The sequence below is a fragment of the Micropterus salmoides genome, unplaced genomic scaffold, assembly GCF_014851395.1.
Source record: "Micropterus salmoides isolate LMB-PRFRI ecotype aquatic unplaced genomic scaffold, ASM1485139v1 Ms_hic_scaffold_15, whole genome shotgun sequence".
Lineage (NCBI taxonomy): Eukaryota > Metazoa > Chordata > Actinopteri > Centrarchiformes > Centrarchidae > Micropterus > Micropterus salmoides.
The window spans coordinates 17,832,378-17,855,074 of NW_024040596.1; the positions used below are offsets into that span (position 1 = coordinate 17,832,378).

A 22,697-nucleotide genomic window follows, 5' to 3' on the forward strand; every position below is an offset into this window, starting at 1 on the left:
TCTTGCTCGACTTGCTCCTAAAGTTTAATTAAAGAAACTAATGTATCTCATTAAATCGTAAAGAAGGGATAGAGAGTAAGCTGCAGACCATTTAGTCTCTCTTTAGTGTCTATATCCTCTGTTCTTTTACCACTCACCGTCAAAAGACTGATCAGGAGGAGAGGAAACCTGTAATACTTGCACTTCTGTGTGCTGAAAGAGTCAAACACAGAAGTTAATATCTGAGCATGTGAGGGAAATTGACACATGCAGTCAAGATAAAACCATGCAAATCACTATTGCAGTGAGATAATGCAAACTCAATGAACTATCTTGTCTGTCAATGTCTACATGTCAGCTGGTGTGTGAATGCATGTGTGAGTGGCTATGTGTGCAAGTGTGTGTGGGCAATAGTAGATAGCTCCATACAAGCAGCGTAAAGTAGCCAGTTGCCCCAGGGACTCATCAGCCTTATGGACAGAGACCTGCAGTAGCTCCACAGGAAATGGCATACTTCCGGAAAGCTGTCTTGGACACGGTCACTACATTAGTTGCAGCGTGTGTGTGTGTGTGTGTGTGTGTGTGCTTTTAAAAGCTATGTGGCCATTTGTGGATGTCCCCCACAACAATTGGTCATCAGTTGGTTTGTGTGTCAAGCCTCGGCCAATGTGCAACAAATATTTTCTTCATAATTGCGTGCACAAGGTAGGATGCGTGCATTAGATTAAACACATGCAAACCTACGTATATTTTCCTTATTTCAGATGAATTAATTAAAAATTACATTACTGTTGTAATCTCCATGAGGGGAGTCCTTAGACTGCTACATACTGTGTGATAACCACAATATTGCAGGTTCACTACATGTAACAGTGTGCGAGATTGGTTAAGTTGGGAGACGTGTAAATATAAAGAAAGAAAATGTAAGCAGAGACAACATTTCTGACACTGGCTCTGTTTTGGTTGTCAAAGCTCTAAATCAGCCGCTGCGAGATGTGTTTCAGAGTGAGATAGGGCAGCTGTTGTGGATTGACCACGTTTCTCTTACGGTGATTATTGTAGCCTAAAATCACAATGTAAAGAAGGTTTTTGCCTTTGTTGCCTGTTAATGGTGTCGATGTTCTGAGGGTAGCCTTTTTGGTATGTTTTTGAGATCTTCATGGATCAGGTTGTAGAAAGGCCTTTTCCCAAGAAACACTGCTGTGGACGGGAAGTTAGTTAATGTTCTCAGCATTTAATTTACTTAACCTTTTAAAGTAATGGCTGAAATCCACATAGGCAACACGACAAAAGGTGCCTCACACAGAATGAAAAGTGTTTCTTCTCTGATCACAAGACGAATATCTGGATTTCGTCAAACTTGGTGAAGTGTGCCTGCAGATGTCGTCTGGTGCTGCATGGATTCATTTATAATCCAGTTCCCATTTTTTTCCCACAGATCCAACAAACAGGAATGCAAACATTTCTGCATACAGGAATGTTTTCACCATATTTGTATATCTACTGCTTGGGAGAGATGACAGGTTCATGGGAGAGAGAATGCATACCCTGTGTGTGTGTGTGTGTGTGTGTGTGTGTGTGTGTGTCACAGATCCTTCTTTAACCTATTCAAATAGCACTTCCCATGTGGATGAATTTCAACCATGGTCAATGACTATCAACAGCTTATCTCTCTCTCTCTCTCTCTCTCTCCCTCACACACATACTGTACACATGGAGCTCCTGAACACACTTGTGTCATCTTTTCAGTGTTGCATTGTGTGCCAGCAAAGGTGCTGTAAACAAGGGCTAACTTCCTCTTTCCAGTGAAATCTGAGAATGCAGAAACAGTTTCTTCCCCGGCCACTTTTACACACGCACATACAATCACACAAACAAACACACTGTATGCATATTGTACTGAGCCTCCATCAGTCTCTATATAATTATACTGTACACTATATGCTAATATTTGTACAAAACCTGGCTATATCCAAACAAAGTGAGTCAACAAAGTCTGCATTAAAAGAAGGAAAGGACTATATGAATATTTGAAAGAGCATGGAAAGACAAAGGTGGAAGGATTAACTCTTTAAGGACTAACTCTTCTGTTGTCTGCAAGTTCCCAGATCCAAAAGCTAATTCTTGAGAAATGAGTCACTATAGAAGTCCCACTTGGGTCTGACCTAACATGTATTTTAGAGGAATGTGTGTGTGGGAGTGCCTGTTGCTTACTTGCATGTATTAGTGTATGGATATGTGTGCGTGTTTGTCAGTATATGCATGTGTGTTTGGTCAGCCTGTTCAGCAGACATTCCCAGCTGTTTTCCAGGTAGTGTTCTCACGCTTCTTGTGCATCTCCTGTTTCTCACGCTGGCCGCTTTGACTGTAATCCCTACTAAAAGTTATACACACACACACGCACTGCCCCGCCTCTTTACCTTGCCACAAGGTGAACAAAATCCCACTTCACACACTCATGTAGACACCCCTTCCTGTTTCTGATGATAGAGAGGCAGCCACAACAAAGACCGGACAAGCAAAAATAAGACACACACACACACAAACATTGGAAGAGGGAATGGTACAAGTAAGAGGTGAAGAGGGAGAAACAGGAAGAAGCAGGTAAGAGAGATGGAAAGACAAAGACAGAGAGAAAAGGGAGAGGTGGAGATCAGATGTGGGAATGCGCGGGATCTGACAGGATGAGCTCATGCGCTCTTCTGGCCCCGTCCACCGTGCGTGACTCATACTCGTGTGTTTACAGCTGCAGGTCAGCCCAGGGTGTGTCCTTATTAGACTGCTGGGGAACATGTTTCCTCAAGCACAGGTAGAGCTATTCATCACACCAGTGTTTCAACACTTCCTTATTACCACGCTGCTTGGTCTAATCAAAGTGACTTTGAGCAACAGAAGGAAAGGCTTTAAAAAAAGAGACTTACATTTAGAACATACATTTAGAAAACAGTAGCCTCACAGAGTGCCTGACATAGTGGTCCCTTGAAAGTAACCACATCCCTTCTTAGAGCACAGTATAAGGGAGATTTATTAGGAGCAGGTCTTCTGTTCCCCTCCCTCCTTTTGCCTCAGAGTGATGGATGTGGTTGGTGGAGATGGCACACGACCTGCAGACAGCTATCAGCTCCTTAGAAGGGAACATAATCTGCTTCTTTGGCTGCTGAGTTTCAATGAGCTGCATGTGTATATTTCATTGTGTGATCATGTCTGTAAGTGTTCAAGGTGGTGACAATAACAGAAAGGTTTGGGTTTTAGAAAATGAGTTGAAGCTCTGGAAAACTCACAGCTTCCATATGACCAGTGTTGAACTCACTGGCAAATAAGGATGCATTACTTTTATTGATTCAGTGTAGGGTTTCCTGCTTTGAAAAAACTTTGTATGTTGAAACATGCAAGCCAAGTTTCTTATAACCAGTTGACAGACATTGTGGTAAATACCAGCTTTTAAAAGCCTCTTCAGCATCTAATTCTGAAATTATGTCAGTCTTGATTGTTATCTTTAGTTTTCTATAATGCAGAGAACAAAAGGTCAAATCAGCATGTAAACACCATGACTAGGTCTTACTCAAGATTAATTCTACTTCTGTTTTCTGTCCAGGATAGCGCACAGGACATTGCTCATTACCCAGCTGGGTGGCACATGCTGTCAGTGGGGGGTACCCAGTGTCCAGTTGGGTCAAACTCAAACGGAGAAACAGTTTTAGCATTTTAAACTCACTAACATGCCAGCATTCTTTATAAAAGTGTGTATATTGTAACTTCAATGCACGCAAATCTGACTTGAGGGAACAGAAATTGAGCATAGCGTTGGTTCAGGCTCACAATCCTAGCTACATCAGCTAATAGCAGTTGATCTCAGTGCCAACCCCCATCAGCTGATGGCTCAGTTGATTCTGTGCATTCAGTTGGTGAGTACAGAAAAGTAATTAACTCAAACTGACATCACCCAGGTCAAAAAGAAGTGCTCTTAAAGGCACTGAAAATATACTTGAAATTCACATAGTATGCTTATAGTACATTCATACTTTGAACATGCTTACTACAAGTATATTAAAGATATATTCTCCTGAGCTTTAACATACTTCTCAAAAGTATACTTTGAATAAATTGGTAATATATACTTAATTGAACTTTTATTCAAAACATATTTAACTCTTAGTAAATACTCTTTTGGTGTAGTTTGTGGAAGTACATTGTTAAACAATTACACTTTTAGTGGGTTAAAAATATATTTATGCCAAACATGCTTCATTGTGTAGGCTACTGCAAAATATTGTAATTATGTATGGTAATGGCCACATGTTTCAGCCTGATTTCCAGAAGTATGATTTTTAAAACATTTTAACACTAAAATATTTTTCAAAAGCATATTTTTTCTCATTTCTTTCCTCTTCTTTTTTTAATCCGGTAAATAGCTAGTTGATATTAGAGACCTCTGTTAGAAGGGTGGGTTGGTGTGGGGAAATAGTGGACCCAAATGCAATGTTTGGTTTAAGCAAGTTTTATTGAGAAAAGGGGGGTTAGGGACTGGAGCCGAGGGAGAAAAGATTACCGGGGAAACGCAGGCACAGGGAACCGAGGAGACTAGGACCAGAGCTGGGGAGCATTGAGGCCGAGGAAGCGGGGAGGCAAGGAAGGACTGGGAGGACGCCGTGAGGGAAGTCCGAGGAGGAGGGGACCGCAGGTAGAGCCCAGCCGACTGGACGGAGGACGAGGGTGAGTGAAACTGGGAGGAAAGCAGACAGAAAGACAGGGTTAGTGCGAGGAATAACCAGGAGCTGGAAAACAAAGGTTATTTAAACCTGAGCTTGAGAGGTTGGCACCAGGTTGGGAGCAACGACGATCAAGCAAGAATGGTGTGGAGAACTGGGGTTGAAATACATGCAGGTATGAGGTTGACTACTGGCAGGTGTGGCAGGCTGATGAGGTGGCTGATGAGGTGCAGGTGCGGGTCATTGGCTGGGCTCAGGAGCAGAGGGAGAGAGACCACACACAGGGGAGGAAACACAGGGAGGCAGGCAGAGAACAGAGAAAACCAAGGAAAAATCAGAATAACTGAAGAAAAGGAGAGAAAACCATAACAACCTCTTTCATAAGGGTAACCTGGCCTAGAAGGAAGCAGCACGTGTTCTTAACTTAACAAACAACAACATATAGAAATAAGCATACTTTAAATCATAATACAGTTATACTTGTTTCTGTTTGTAAAAAGTAAACGCTTGTGAACAGAGGGCCGAAGTGTGCCCTCCCGCCCAACCCACTAGCACAGTGCATTCAGTTGGACCAATCAGAATCAAGCTTTTCAAATCGACCACCCAATCACGCAGCGTGAAAGTCCGCTTCACGAAAGTTAACGTGTTTACTGTCGTTGAGAGAGGGAAGCTATGTTTGGCCAGAAATCATTTTTTTTCTCAGGTTTCATTTGTTTTACTTTACGGTGGACACCACAGACATAATAAGAAAAGAACACAGAAGAGAAGAATATCCGGTCAGCTCCCTGCAGAAGTTAAATGTGAAAAGAGCTAAAGAGGCGTGCCTGTCAAGTACAAGCAGGAGAGGACAGACACAGATACTCGTCTTTCTTAGTAAGTTTATTATTGTTAGCAAGACAACACAATTGTGTAAGTTAACTAAAGCTGAGCTCACTCTGGGTTTGGAAATATTTTCCTTGGTGGATGTGCTGGTGTGCATTAGCTAATGCTAGCACGTGGATTAATATATTTGTTAGCTAACGTTAGTTAGCATTTTAATAGCTTCACAATCGAGACAGCAACTTTCGTCTGCCTTAAACAGTGTTGGGAGTAACGCGTTACAAAAGAAACGCAATTAACGTTACAGTAATGTTTTGCTTTTTGCTGTAAGGCAGTTTTTAATGTTACTAAAATTTCGGTAACAGTCAACAATCTTAGTAACCCTGTTGCTGGAATTTTATGCATGAGGTTTTAATAACAAGGCAGGCCTGTGCATGTGTGTGTATGAGCCTTCAATTCTGCTTTTGCACTGTTAAAATGACCAGTGAGGTCTTTATCAGAGTAATAAATGCAACTAATATGTTGCTGTCTGTGTGCTAAAGGTTCACATTTTTATATTCTACCTTAATACTCACATTTCCATGTTTACAGTAAGTTATTGGTCACTATAATCATTATTCCTGCCCATATAGTCTGTAAAGACATCACACAGTTGTCATTTTTGTATAAATTAATTCTAAAGTTTAGCGGTGTACACAGGTATGTGAGAATTGCTTTAAGACGCACTTGAAATAATGTTTTTATGTACTGCAATGCGTCACTACACGATATAATAGCTTGTGATGTTATGTAAAATACTGCTCAACTTTATGTCCATTTGTATGGTCATAGATCCTGTATTCAACTTTTAAAAGTTGAACCTACCCTTTGCCAACTTTAACCAACTTAATGCTAAACCCAGAGTTGGAACTTCCTGCCTTAGCTCAAGAAAATTAAATAAAGAATAATAATAAAGATTTGCTATAATAATAGAATTACAGTGTTTATAATGATACGCAAATGAAGAACTAAACTAGGTGGAAGTACTGGCCTAACTGAATATTTATTATATCTCATTTGCAACTGCATTTCTTTTCTTTTAGAACGTCCTGGGATCATCGCCTCAGAGAGGGCTTAGAGGCCAGGAAAATCTCAAAGGACCAGCTGGACCCTCACAAGCTCAGTGTGCTCATGGGTATGTCTGGCTCCTGCACGAACATTGTTCGTACTCTCAATACATGTCAACGGGGTCAGACTAAATAAACAAATATTCTTGTGAAAAAATAATTTTATTTAAAATATTGTTATATATTAAGTAATTGGCTACTTTTGTACTTCACAAATTGACTGCTGTGTTTCTATGTGAAATGACATGTAGACAGCACAGTTATGAAGCAAGTCTGAATGTTTGTTATTTGATGTACCTGTTTAATAATAATTTAATAATAACCATATACAGCTCCTTGGCTGAATACACAGTAGTGTTTATGTAATGTTTATGATTATGTTGTAATGGAAGAACTGAGTATTTACTAGGTCCCTTGTGGAAAACCATTTGACCTCTGTGTTTCCCACACATAGGCTTTACTTGGGCGGGCCGCCCAGGTAGATTAACAGCCGCCCAAGTAAATTTAAACAGTGCTGCACAGCGCATATTCGCTCTCTTCACTCGGTCGCTCCCTCTCTCCCAGCATGTAAGGAGTATAGCCAATAAGGATAGCTATGTTAACTTTAGAATGGGCCTACAGCTGTTGAAGATAGCACGCTATTCATAACTGGTAGTCAGTTGGTGCGTTCGAGATGACTGCGGCTGACTTTAGCCGATTTGATAGGCTAGTCTAACGTGAGATACAGGCGACTGTGGGGGTGGGGTATTAAAACAGCGCCGTCAGACACAATCTACCTCCGGTAGACTGCGTGAGCTTACTGTGAGCTTAGAACAATGATCAGGCAAAAGGTGGTTACAACTTTGTGCAGCCAGAGAAAAACAACCGCATGCGCCAGACTGGGCGCCTGCTACTGCCTTGCTCCCGCGAGGTAATGTTATGTCATGGTGATGTGACATCATGGTGACGTTTTGTAGCGCCAGGTGTTGTGACAAATTCTGCCTGCCTGCCGAGAATTAGATGTACCTCGCGTGTGGTAACGCCCTTTTATGCTGAGAAAAGAGGTGGACGCAAATCTCGGCAGGTAAATTAGCCTACATCATCTGTTCTGCCTAATTATGCATCCACCTGTATAGGACCTTTTAAGACTCTTTGCTGTGCTCATTGATTAACTGCAGTTATCATTACATATTTATTGCTAAATCTCAAGGAATGCTGCTTCTACTAACTGTAGCTAATAAAATATCAACAGCTCTAAACTACTCTAAACGTTCATGTAGGGCTGGGCGATATGGCCTAAAAATAAAATCTCTGATTTTATTTTTTTTAATTAAATTTACGATTTTTTCCGATTTCCCCCCCTACTTAAGGAAAGCAATAAGGTTTGTTGGTCAGTGCGGCTTTGTTCATCGCGGAGAGACTGGCATTTTTCATATTCGGCTGGATGTCTCTGTTTCAGGTGTTGGAATAGGTTTGTGGTGCTGCTGCCTTTCACTGCGATAGGCTTTAGGCAAATGTTGCAGCGTGGTGTCTGTTGTTCCACATCTGTCGCAGCAAACCCATACCAGTTCCAAACAACAGATGACTTTATTCCTTTCTTGGGAACAAACTTCCCGCTCTCACCGGTAGCCATTTTGTCGCTTGCTGTTGCTGTTTAGTGTATGATGTTGTCGCTATGGGAAACGAACACTACGGAAACCCCGGGGAGCCAAAAATGTGCTATTACACAAAAACTCGATTTACTTATTTTTTAAATCGCCCGCAACAAAAAATTCGAATTAATTCATTCAATCGATTTTTCGCCCAGGCCTACGTTCATGAAATATTTCGAATCATTTACCCCACAAAGAAAATTATAACTTTTAAAAACAGTATTTGGAAGTGCATGTAATTCTCGGCAGGCAAGCAAAATTCGGCATATCACCTGCTGAAGTTGCCTCCTCCCGCGCCACATTTACAGTTAGTACCTTCACTACAGTTGAGTAAGCGCTTGGACTGCCATACCAACGAGCCTGGCTCTTTGCCGTTGCTGTCAAAGTTGCATGTTTGGCACCCTGTAGACCTGTGTTTGAATCTGGGCAGGGTGACTGCTCAAGCTTCTCAAGGTTTGCCGTGAGGTAATCTGAGCCGTGCCCAGAGTCCGAACCGTATGAGAGACCCCCATGGGTTTAATTAATGATGGGATGTGTATAGTGTACTTTTCAGTGATACTGATCATATGTCATCATTTTACTGGTTTTATTTTTATTTGAAGGTATTTTGGGCAAGATGTGATACATGCTGCTGTACCTTTTTTAATGTACAGGAATTTATTTTTGTAATGTACACAAAATGAAAGGTTTTTTTTAGTTGTCTGTATGTGTGTTGTAAAATACTTTTTTTACTGGTTTTTATCATTATGCTAAAAGGGAATTTTGCAAGATATTTTTAATGCATTAATAATGCATTATTCTCATACTGAATGGTTTCATAAAGCAGCTTCCCAAGCCCTTGGAGTATACTAGTAATAAATTACTAATATGCTAAAATGCTAATAAAAATGTTCAGGGATCACATTTAAAATATATTTAAACTGTTCTATAAGTATAGCACAAAAGGGTATTTTAAGTTAATTTAAAAAAAGTATATTTAAATTACAATAAAGGTACTTAAAATAGGTCCATTTTAACACAACTAAGTATATTAAAATATATTGCAATTATCTTAAAGTTGACTAAGTATTTCTAAAATGGCACTTAACATACTTTAAGTTGTTCCAAAATAACACATATACACTTAGTATAGTACAATAAAAATATGATCATCCAAAAAAAGTGCTACTTAAGTGTATTTCTCTTTTACTTGGGCAGTAATTACATACATTGCAATATCTCATAACCCATGCCACCATAACTATTGTTCATACCAATAGCTCAAGTGCCAACATTAACAGTAGCCATTACAAGCAATTGGTCATACTAGATCAAGCAAGGCTGTAGTGGCAAAATTCCTCAGTGTATTAAGTTGAGCAAGAGTGTGTTTCATAGCTTATGAATTTAACTTTTCATTTGTGAGAGAAAGAATGTGTTGTTTCTTTGTTCAAAAGTTACATAACTGTAAAACCTGTCAGAAAAAAACTCTGTAGAACCATCAGAGACGCAAAAACCCCATTTATGGTTTTACCATTTCAATGCCATAACAAATACTCAAAATACTAATGAGTCTCCTGCCTCTACATGCAGATGTTTAGTGTTCTTCAAATTACAGTTAAGAGTCTGGTAATGTTCACACTGTCAAACAGTGGAGGAAGCAACAGTGGAGTAATTGTCGTCTAAAGTTTGACAACCCAGCCTGAGAGTGCTGTAATGTCTTTGTTGTTGGTGTTAATGTTATATCCCTGCCCCTGTAACAGTTAGGCATTCATCAGTCAAACGTGTGTGACAATCGTACAGGGCAGGACCTTTTGGGAAGAACAAACAACGGCAATTACAACAAATGTGGAATAGTATTTACTAGGGCTGGGCACTTGACGCGTTATCACGTTAACGCATTAATTAATTAATGGCAACAATTATTTTAATTGCAAGTTAACGCAGTTAAAAAAAAACAACAACATTATTTTGAAAGTCCATTGCTCACTGGCTCTGAATACAAATACAGTCAAACCATGGGTCACAGGAGGGGTGGCATATTGATGAGCCTGGAAATCACCCACCTAAACAAGCAGCGGAGGGAGGCTGGATTCAGCGTGTGGGAGAAGTAACACAGTAAGAAAGTAAGTAAGACAGCCCTTTGCGAGTAAACGGCAGGCAGTCTGAGTCTCAAACTGTATTCCATAAAAATCTGAAAATTATTTATTTCAGACTAATGGGCCTTTAAACATGAAATGAATGTTTACATAGTTACCTCCTAGTGATCGTCTTTATAATCTTGACCACTCTTCTCTCCATTCACCACTCTCTTCACCTTACCAGTCCCTTAAATGCATTTGTCATCTTAACTGATGTTGTGGAGACTTGTTTTGCTGTGTTTTCTGTTGTACCTAATGATGTTGTTGTGATTGGTTTCTTATTGTTGCTTGGTTATCTGTTTGATCCTGCTATCTGACCCTGTCTTGACTAGGTCTCACTTGTAAAAGAGGTTTTAACCTCAATGTGACTTTACTAGTTAAATAAAGATTAAGAAGAAGAAGACCGCAAATGTTGCAGTTCCTTTAATCTCTGTGCCGCCTCTATCTCCCTTTTTCTTTATCTCTGATAATGTTCTGAATTCTCTGGGGTCACACTTTGTCTATACATGACGCACAGAGGAGCACAGACATGCATTTTTTCTATGCTACGCTGAGACAATGTCCTCCAGTTGCCTATACCACATTGACTCCATGCTCTTTGCGCATGTTTCTATATTTGAGAGCAATGGATGGATAGGAAGAGAGAGAGAACATGAATGAGAGCTGAAGAACAATGCCACATTGTTTACGGTTACATTTTGAGTTAAAACACCTCTGGTCACAAAAGACATACTCAGCGTGTGAGTTCGAATCCTACATGAGGTCATTTGTGTGTATATGTGAGAGAGAGTCCTATACAAAAATACACAAGAAAGTGGTAAACAGGATAGGTGGATAGGCACGGTAAGCAGAGCTTGTGAAGAGCGGGAGGAGAAGTGAGGGGGGAAGGGAGTCTCATTTGGGATTTAACACATTATTATAGGAATGATGGAGGCTGGTAGTGGTGAAGGGAAGATGAATAAATAATTAGGGAAACGCATGGTTGAGCAACACAAGGCTTCTTCTTTTCAAGGAAAAGTAAGAAAAACAGAAGCAGAAAAAACAAAGCGCAGACACATTCATAAACCAGGTGTGGATTGATTTCCCCACTAGACTATTCATTTCATTGACAACAATAACAAAATGGCATTTGAGATACAATAGATTTCCTTGTTTTGCTTCTCTTGTATCAGTGTAATGAAAGCTGTTTTCCATCATTGAGATCACACAGCAGGTTTACTGGGCGCTCCAAAGACACTGACACTGTCTGGAAGTGGGCCATCAGTATCCTTCAATCACCCTAATGTGGAGGGCTGTGTGGCTGACAGCCATCTATAGCTGGGTGATACCCCCCCAACCGAAGTGCTAATAAACAAACACACAGCCTCCCCCAGAGTCCCCCAGGTGGTCTCACTCAACACATTGAATGGAGCATCACTCAATGATGGATCAAAAGAAAGACTGTCCACCCATCGCTCATCTTCTCTTCCCGCGTCCTCCCAGCTATCCTCTCCTCCGCTCCTGTTCTCTCCTACTCTTTGATCCGCTTTTTCTTGCTTAACCCCCCTCTCATCCATCTTGGGTGTCCCTGTGCTGCTCTGAGCTCCAGACAGGCCAAGCGGCTCTAGACTTCATCCCTCACTCGCCTTTCCCTGCTGGGACAAATAGGTCCCTGAGCGCCCCTGGTAAAGGATGAGCCTGTTACACACAACCACCCTCACCCCCCACCCCCGCTAATTTCTGTGTCTTGTTCTGTCATGCATGTACTCTCACATTCAGATACATCAAACTCAGCTCAGGTTTTCTATATAAATTCATTATATACAATCCACCACTAAGTGATTTGTTAGAGCGAGTTGTCTCTATACCCACAAAAGTTATCCATGCTTGGTAAGTAATGTTTTCCTTCAGCAATACACACAGTTCATAATTATTTCAACCATGAGTCTATTTGCTGTTTACTTTACAAAGCGGGATATGTCAAACATGTATGACCCTGTGTGTCTCAAATTATATCACATTAAACTTAAAGCTTGTAACAATCTTTGAAGAAACATATTGTGGAATGTGATTACAACTGGCAAATTGGTGTTCATGGCCTCATCATCCCAGAGAGCACCAGGCAGGATACTGAAAAGGTTAGCCTGCACAGCAACGTTACGGTGCACAGGTATTAGACCGTAACTGTAGCTCAGTACTAACCTGTTGAGGGCCCTGATATACCAAACTGACTTGAAAGAACATCACCTGACTCCACATCACCTCATGGTGATCACCTCAGCCCAAAGTCCATTAATTCCTACTCAAGATGTCAAAAGTGTCATGAATATATACTGTATTTTTTTAAAAGCCCACAGCAGACTGCTTGCATGCATGCGAAGAAATAACTAGAAAGAGTTTGTACTAGCCAACCATTTTCACACCACAGAGGAACTGACAAGAGTGTTTTGTCACTTTGTAAATACAAATTCTGTCTGATAAGTTGATGCTGTAAAGGTTTGCATTTCTTTATTTTCCACTGGCATTTTCAGCCTGTGAGGAAGACACTAAAAAAGACACTAAATTGGTAAATCAATGTTTCACAACAGATCAGCCAATCATAGAGCTCTTTCTCACCACCTATTAAACATGCTGAATCGGCAGCTAAAGAGAGCTTACTACAGCCAACAGGACTGGACACACCAAAAAAACTAAAAGCAGTGGTTGGCCACAAAAGACAGCCCTTGTCTCACACCCGAAGGGTGGACTGGGAGGAGTAGTGTGTGTTACAGCCACCCCCTTCCTCTGCACCTTTCTGACATCGGAATAGAAGAGGCTGCATTCAACAATTTTAGTAGCTTTCCGAACCTGACAAGTTGACATTTCATACAATGATTGGGCATGTTTGCAGAGGTAAGAGAGTAAGCAGGGTCTGAACTTCTCTCTCTTCGTATGTACAAAGTGCAACACCATCAATGCCCTCGAGGAAAGGTTGTCTGAGAGAGTACGCTATTGCCCCCATATTTCAGCGATTAACTCATCTCTGTCAACGCTGTGCCAGCAGGCTATTTGCTCCGCCCTTGAGCGTGGCGGTTCCAGATAACTGCCATGCAGGGCCTGGTGAAGTAAAAGTACATTAAAAGTGTACATTAAAAAAGAGAGCGACTGGTAGCAGCACAGTTTAGATTAGCAGGGCCAATAACGGGCAGGCTGTTATGCAAGTGTTGGCCTGGCCTGAGAACAGAGCATCATAACAGCTGTAATGAAAACCAGAGACAGAGTGAGAGACTCAGAAAGAGAGAGAGAGTAGGCCAGTGAAAAGCAGCAAAGCTCCCATCACAAATCCAACCACACTGAGGAGAATTAACTACCTCCCCGGTTTACCATTAACAGTAATGGGCTGTTTTTCTGCAAGTACTTTTGGCTAGGGCCACTTTCCTCTTTTATATCGTTTTTTCCTTCTACTTCTCTTTAAGTCCCTGCTTGACTCTGTCCTCTCTCCTGTCTTTCTGTACGTCTCTCTCTGTCTCTTCTTTTTCCTCGAGCATGATAGGTTTTTCTCCCTCCGAGTGCTAGCAGAGCAACAACACATTCCTGTCCGCATTCCAGCCTCAGGAAAAACAGTGTCCGGAACATAATAAAAGGCCAAGCATGTCATTTGTTTTTAAACCCACTTGCTCGCTGGAACAAAGCTGCGCTGAGGGCAGGATTGGGCAAATGTGTTTGTGAATAAGAGAAAGAGACATTGAGAGCGATGTGTTTGTGTTGACATGAATCTGTGTGCATGTGTGTTTTCTGTTTTTCTCTGTGGTGATGACAGCGTGATGAGCTTACCCCTGCGCCACCAACGACATACCACAGGGCATCTGCCTAGCGACCTAAAATACAAATGTGTGAAAAAAGGTGTGTGTAGGGGGGAGCATGGCATCCAAACTCTGATCATATCTCTAGTTGTAGAAGCCTGTCAGCACATTATGTTTTCGTTTATACCATTACTCTCCTCTGCCTCTGGTTAGTTATTGACACCCGTCTCATTTCTCTTGTGCAATCCAGGTCACAGGAAAATCCCCAGGTCACTGTGACCTTGTTTTGGCTACCTGCACGCTCAGGTATCTGCTGTTCAAACAAACGCAGTGGACAATGGCACGCAAAGACGGATAGACACACACACATATTTGGCTGTACACACAATCAGCTATCATCGGACTGCTGATAAGATGAGTGTTGGACATTTTGACGCTATGCAAGTCTCAGTCTCTCTACCAGTGGTGGCAGGTTGAAGGTCAGGCCAGTTTTAAATTGAGTGTTTTCGCCATGGTGTATCCTTGGTCAGAGAGCCTCTTGACCTCCACATCCTGTGTGGAACAATATCACTTTCACTGCTCATCCTTTAAGCCAGCCATCACTCTCCAAGCATGACTGTGACTGATTTCTGTGGAAAAAGCCTCCATGTTGACATTTGCCATCATTCACCCCTATTTTTGTCTTTTAATCCCCCCCCCCCCCCCCAACTCTCAATTTGTAAATAAATGTCTCGAGGTCAACCGATAGCACTGCTGACCTCTTCTTGTCCTCCTCTACGTCTGTTGCTCCCCCCACCGCCGGTCCCATCAGCTCCTCAGGAAGCTAATAATCTCCTTCCTGTATTTGACACAGGATGTGGTGGCCAGCGGAGCCCATGTGTTAAAGGGGTGCATGTTTACATGTATGCACAAGCCCATGCACTTGTGCAGTCACAGACACAAAGCAGGAAAAACAGACCAACAGAAAAAGCTAATTAAATAAAGAGAAACTGGTAACCTAAACCGACAATGTTCATGTGTGGGAAATGGGAACTTGCCCCAGCTGTTTAGAAAATGATTGAACCTTTTTCAAAAATGACCAGGGATGCAAAGAGTGCTTGAATATTTTATTCAAGTAAAAATACTGTTACTTTAAAGAAATTTAAGTAAAATTATTTGTGCAAATATGTACTTTAACTAGGTCTGTTAAAATTTACATTTTTTTAGAAGAGGAGGGGAGGGGGGGTAAAAGCTAAAAACTAAACAACACATAAAGAACATATATAGGCTACGAAATAATGTGCATTAACATGTAAACTATTCACTAACTGAACATCACCCCACAGTTTTCAAAACCAACAATATATTCGTTTCCTATAGATGGCACTTTGTAGCCCGAGTTTACAACTGATTGTAAATTATAAATATACAACTTGAAAAGAGGATTATACTCACATACAAGTGCAATAAGCATTACCATACTACATAACTTCAACATCTTGAATGAACAATGTAAACTTCATAGTTGTTGCAGCCTTCAAACACACATTAAATGAGAAAAAGAGCATGTACCGTTGTTACACGAGTCATGCTCACAATGCTACTAGTTACTAGGCAACGCAATGGTTGTTGAGGTTCTTACAGAGAGAGAGAGAGAGAGAGAGAGAGAGAGAGAGAGAGAGAGAGAGTTACAAAACCCTGAAAGTTTATTGTTTTACTTGTCTAAACGGCATTCTGTGTCTCTGCACTGCAAAGCCCTCCAGAATCTGCTCTAGGTGATCGTTCATTCTCAAAGCAAACTATAACCAGTCCACTCTGCCTCTCTGTCCTACTATAACCAGTCCACTCTGCCTCTCTGTCCCACTATAACCAGTCCACTCTGCCTCTCTGTCCCACTATAACCAGTCCACTCTGCCTCTCTGTCCCACTATAACCAGTCCACTCTGCCTCTCTGTCCCACTATAACCAGTCCACTCTGCCTCTCTGTCCCTCTATAACCAGTCCACTCTGCCTCTCTGTCCCTCTATAACCAGTCCACTCTGCCTCTCTGTCCCTCTATAACCAGTCCACTCAGTCTCTCTGTCCCACTATAACCAGTCCACTCTGCCTCTCTGTCCCACTATAACCAGTCCACTCTGCCTCTCTGTCCCACTATAACCAGTCCACTCTGCCTCTCTGTCCCTCTATAACCAGTCCACTCAGTCTCTCTGTCCCTCTATAACCAGTCCACTCTGCCTCTCTGTCCCTCTATAACCAGTCCACTCTGCCTCTCTGTCCCTCTATAACCAGTCCACTCTGCCTCTCTGTCCCTCTATAACCAGTCCACTCAGCCTCTCTGTCCCTCTATAACCAGTCCACTCTGCCTCTCTGTCCCTCTATAACCAGTCCACTCTGCCTCTCTGTCCCTCTATAACCAGTCCACTCTGCCTCTCTGTCCCACTATAACCAGTCCACTCAGTCTCTCTGTCCCTCTATAACCAGTCCACTCTGCCTCTCTGTCCCACTATAACCAGTCCACTCAGCCTCTCTGTCCCTCTATAACCAGTCCACTCTGCCTCTCTGTCCCACTATAACCAGTCCACTCAGCCTCTCTGTCCCTCTATAACCAGTCCACTCTGCCTCTCTGTCCCACTATAACCAGTCCACTCAGCCTCTCTGTCCCTCTATAACCAGTCCACTCTGCCTCTCTGTCCCACTATAACCAGTCCACTCTGCCTCTCTGTCCCACTATAACCAGTCCACTCAGTCTCTCTGTCCCTCTATAACCAGTCCACTCAGCCTCTCTGTCCTACTATAACCAGTCCACTCAGCCTCTCTGTCCCTCTATAACCAGTCCACTCAGCCTCTCTGTCCTACTATAACCAGTCCACTCAGCCTCTCTGTCCCTCTATAACCAGTCCACTCAGCCTCTGTGTCCCTCAATAACCAGTCCACTCAGCCTCTCTGTCCTATAACCAGTCCACTCAGTCTCTCTGTCCTCTATAACCAGTCCACTCAGCCTCTCTGTCCTCAATAACCAGTCCACTCAGCCTCTGTGTCCCTCTATAACCAGTCCACTCAGCCTCTCTGTCCTACTATAACCAGTCCACTCAGTCTCTCTGTCCTCTATAACCAGTCCACTCAGCCTCTCTGTCCTTCTATAACCAGTCCACTCAGCCTCTCTGTCCTACTATAACCAGTCCACTCAGCCTCTCTGTCCTACTATAACCAGTCCACTCAGCCTCTGTGTCCCTCAATAACCAGTCCACTCAGCCTCTCTGTCCTACTATAACCAGTCCACTCAGCCTCTCTGTCCTTCTATAACCAGTCCACTCTGCCTCTCTGTCCTACTATAACCAGTCCACTCAGCCTCTGTGTCCCTCAATAACCAGTCCACTCAGCCTCTCTGTCCTTCTATAACCAGTCCACTCAGCCTCTCTGTCCTTCTATAACCAGTCCACTCAGCCTCTCTGTCCTACTATAACCAGTCCACTCAGCCTCTGTGTCCCTCAATAACCAGTCCACTCAGCCTCTCTGTCCTTCTATAACCAGTCCACTCAGCCTCTCTGTCCTACTATAACCAGTCCACTCAGCCTCTCTGTCCTACTATAACCAGTCCACTCAGCCTCTCTGTCCTCTATAACCAGTCCACTCAGCCTCTGTGTCCCTCAATAACCAGTCCACTCAGCCTCTCTGTCCCTCTATAACCAGTCCACTCAGCCTCTCTGTCCACTATAACCAGTCCACTCAGCCTCTCTGTCCCACTATAACCAGTCCACTCAGCCTCTGTGTCCCTCAATAACCAGTCCACTCAGCCTCTCTGTCCCACTATAACCAGTCCTCTCAGCCTCTCTGTCCCACTTCGCTCCTCAAAGTTTCAAAACATTCTGAACTAAATGAGGCTCTGTAGTCGCTATTTGTGAGTAAAGTAGCAGAAAGGCCTCAAACAGCCAGCGTCACTTACCTTGCTTTCCAGGCGGCGCATTAAATCAGAGTGTTAATTGAGGTAGATGCACCCTTTTTTTCACAGGGGTACGGAAATGCTAATCTTAACCCATAACTATGTAATTCTTTATTGCGTTGCATTGTTGCACTTTTTACAAACTGCTAAGCGACTGCATATCTCACACCCCTGACACTCGGCCAGTGATCGTTTACATTTAGAGCATAAAGTTTTTCCAGAGTGTTACCTCTCTGGATATGAAGCTTTCTGGAGGCCACATACACATCTTCTTCACAGCTTTTTCTCTGCTACTGATTTGGCTCCTTTTCCTTTGTTTCATCCTCACATGGTTTATGATGACTTATTTTGTGTGAGCTTGTTTTTTACTCTGTAACAGATGTGACTTGAAACGTAACCATGTACACTAGCTGGGATAAAAAAATACACACACAAATTGAGTAACGTTTTTTTAAAATATTTGATTATATCTTTTCATGTGACAACACTGAAAAAATTTGCTACAATGTAATGTAGTGAGGGTCCAGCTTGTATAATAGTGAAAAAATTCTGTCCCCTCAAAATAACACATCACACAGCCATTAATGTCTACCGCTGGCAACAAAAGTGAGTACACCCCTGAGTGAAAACGTCCAAATTGGTGTCATGTGTTAAATTTGGTGTTATCAATCGCACACTCCCTCATACTGGAAGTTCAACATGGCATCTTTTGGCAAAGAACTCTCTGAGGATCTAAAAAAAGACAGGTTCGACTCAGAACAGGCCTCGCCATGGTCGACCAAAGAAGATGAGTGCACGTGCTCATGATACACAAGAAAGTCTGCAAACAGTTTGCTGAAGACAAGCAGACTAAGGACATGGATTACTGGAACCATGACCTGTGGTCTGATGAGATCAAGATAAACTTATTTGGTTCAGATGGTGTCAAGCATGTGTGGCAGCAACCAGGTGAGGAGTACAAAGACAAGTTTGTCTACATTCAAGCATGGTGGTGGGAGTGTCATGGTCTGGGGCTGCATGAGTGCTGTCAGCACTGGAGAGCTGCAGTTCATTGAGGGAAGCATGAATGCCAACATGTACTGTGACATACTGAAGCAGAGCATGATCCCCTCCCTTTGGACACTGGGCCACGGGGCAGTATTCCAACATGATAACGACCCCAAACACACCTCTAAGATGACTGCTAAAGAAGCTGAGGGTAAAGGTGATGGACTGGCCAAGCATGTCTCCAGACCTAAACCCTATTGAGCATCTGTGGGGTATGTTCAAACGGAAGGTGGAGGAGCACAAGGTCTCTGACATCCACCAGCTCCGTGATGTTGTCACAGAGGAGTAGAGTAGTGTTGCTCTCACCTACTAAAGAAGGTTTGCAACAGCAGTCAGATCTGGGCCCTGACAGTAAACACAGCAAAGACTAAGATAATGATCTTTCAGAAACAATACAGAAATCAGGTTACACACAATTTCTATTTAGACACCACTAAATTACAACACACAAAAAACTACACTTACCTTGGCCTCAACATTACATACACAGGGAACTTCAAAATGGCTGTGAAAGATCTAAGGGACAAAGCAAGGAGAGCTTTCTATGCAATAAAAAGCAAAAACATTAAAATATATATTCCAATTGAAATCTGGCTTAAATTTCCAATTTGTACTAGAACCAATAATTCTATATGGCAGCAAAATTTGGGGGCCAAAACTTAATGAATTTGACAAATGGGACAAAACAATCATAGAATCTTTCCATACTGAGTTCTGTAAGAGCATCCTGCAGGTGCAGAGAAAAACACCAAATAACCTGTGCAGAGCAGAGCTCGGCCAATACCCCCTCTTACTAAAAATACAGAAAAGATCACTTAAATTTTACAATCAGTTAACCTCCAGACATACCATCACAAAGCCCTAACATACCATGAGCTGAAACCAGAGAAGAGTCCCCTCAGCCAGCTGGTCCTGAGGCTCTCTGCAGTAACAAGTCCCCAACAGCCTCAGGACAGCAATGCCAACTCAAGCAGACCAAACCAAATTATCAGCATGCAGAAAGAAAAATATATTGATTACTGGAAAGAAACAATCAAAACACAAAGTAAATTACAATGTTATCTGACCCTAAAAAGAGAATTCACACTGGCAAATTACCTGAGTACAATAAAATGTCCTAAACTAAAAAAAATGTTGACAACATACAGACTGAGTGAACACAGCCTGGCCATAGAAAAGGGTCGCCACAGACAGAGCTGGCTACCACAAGAGAAGAGACTCTGCTCCCAGTGTGACAGGGGACAGGTAGAGACAGAGCTGCACTTTCTAACCTCATGCCCCAAATATAAAACACTAAGACAAAAACACCTTGCAAACATTTCCCAAATATACCCCGAATTCAAATTCATACCAGGCACACAGAAACTCCCCTATTTACTGGAAATGCCTAAATGTGAAATAATTGCTGCAAAATATGTCTCCTCATGCCATGAAGTGAGGACAACAAGTGGAAACTGAAAAGAAATTGTACAGATATTCAAATTATTATTTATTATTATTTTGATCGTTTGTAATTTAAGTAATTGTTTGGTTTTTACATTTGATACTGATTTCTTTTTAAAAATGTATTATTATTATTTTTTAATCAATTAATTATTTTTTAAATTTTTTGTCTATTAATACACACACACACACACACACACACACACACATTACTGTTTCATTTATTTATTTTATTTTTTTATATATTTTTATTTTTTTAACACACACACACACACTTACTGTTTTATTTATTTATTTTATTTTTAATATATTTTAATTTTTTTAACACACACACGCTTACCATTTTATTTATTTATTTTATTTTAATTTTTAATATATATATTTTTAACACACACGCTTACTGTTTTATTTATTTATTTTTAATATATTTTTATGTTTTTAACACACAAACACACATACACACGCTTACTGTTTTATTTATTTATTTATTTTTAATATATAATTTTTTTTAACACACACACACACACGCTTACCGTTTTATTTATTTATTTTATTTTAACTTTTAATATATATATATTTTAACACAAAGACACATACACTTTGATTACTTTACGCTTTAATTACTTGTTTAATGAAATGTATGGGGTTGATTGTTCTTATGTAGTTTGTATGATGCTTTGGCAATATTTTTGTTACACATTCATGCCAATAAAGCTAATTTGAATTGAATTGAACTGAGTAGAAGAGGACTCCAGTGGCAACCTGTGAAGCTCTGTTGAACTCCATGCCCAAAAGGGTTAAGGCAGCGCTGGGAAATAATGGTGGCCACAAAATATTGACACTGGCCCAATTTGGACATTTTCACTTAGGGGTGTACTCACTTTTGTTGCCAGCAGTTTAGACATTAAAGGCTGCGTGATGTGTTATTTTAAGGGGACAGTAAATTTACACTGTTATACAAGCTGTACACTCACTACATTGTAGCAAAGTCTAATTTCTTCCGTGTTGTCACATGAAAAGATATAATCAAATATTTACAAAAATGTCTGGGGTGTAGTCACTTTTGTGAAATACTGTATGTCTTCAGTAGGAACAATGGTTGACTTTCATTCTTGGTTGACAATAAACAAATTATAGAATAACACCAGCCTTATCCAATTGTAAGTGACCTCAAAGAGTTATTCTGTACAGGAAATATCAAAACGCCAATGTTTAACAATCCACCAATAATCCAGCAATTCCAATATCACACTACCACTCTGTTTGGACTTTAGGGACCGACTTGTGTCATTAATGACCGCTGGTTATCCTGCCTCTTACCAAGACATATGTCATAAAAGAGGAAGAAAAAAGTAAGCACCACCCGTTTCCCCCCTGTCTCCACTGCTCAAGCCATCTTCTTTTACGTGTTTTACCAGACATACACACACAAACATATGCACATTAGTACACTAAATGTTTCCAGGCCGCTTCATCTCTTAGTTTTTTTTGATGATGTCACTTGTCTTGGTAGAAAATACGACTATTTCATGGTCACAACAAGAGAATATGAGTTTGAAAACGCAGAGGGTAATAAATTTCTATCTCTTTCTGACGCTTTCACTAACTCTACTTCTGTCTTGCCCTGCTTCTTGTTTTCCCTGTAGTGGTCTTGATTTTGTAATCCACACCTGGACAGGCGCCAAGCATGTCTGCAGACACCTGCGTCAGACCGACTGAGAAAAACAAGGGTGAAAAGAACAGATCCCACCCCTTCGTCCTTCTACTCCCTTTGTGTTTATCTGTGTTTCTCTACTCCCCACGCCTTACTCTCTGTGAGTTTGAATGGGTCATGTGACTTCCTTCCTGTTGTTCTGACCCTGGGGTCAGCCTGCCTCATGGTTAGTGCCCCCCCTTATTATTAAACACAATCTTAAAATCTCAGTGTCTTTTGCCCGGAGCAGGAGAGAGGTGGGCCTCTGCTGAATCTGATTGAACTTTAGAGGAATTCAGTGACCATTCTCTACTTCTCTTTATGGCGCTCTCCGGCTGACCTTTCTGTCTGTAGAGGACGGCAGACGGTGGGGGGTTAGGTGCTTGCCTCTTATTATGGCTAACTCAAATAAAGAACACCTTGTTTTGGGTCCAAACATTGGCTCTTGCCTAAAGACTACTATTAATATCTGC

At 41.5% G+C, this 22,697-nt stretch overlaps 1 long non-coding RNA gene across 1 annotated transcript; it reads right to left on the reverse strand.

Annotated features, from left to right (window-relative positions):
- Positions 1–4,461: 4,461 nt before the first annotated feature.
- On the reverse strand, positions 4,462–4,906 carry LOC119904236. The gene is made up of 2 exons (XR_005444672.1): positions 4,800–4,906; positions 4,462–4,702 (listed from the first exon to the last, which is right to left on the reverse strand). It is a non-coding gene; the product is annotated as an uncharacterized LOC119904236 (long non-coding RNA).
- Between the last annotated feature and the right edge of the window lie 17,791 nt (positions 4,907–22,697).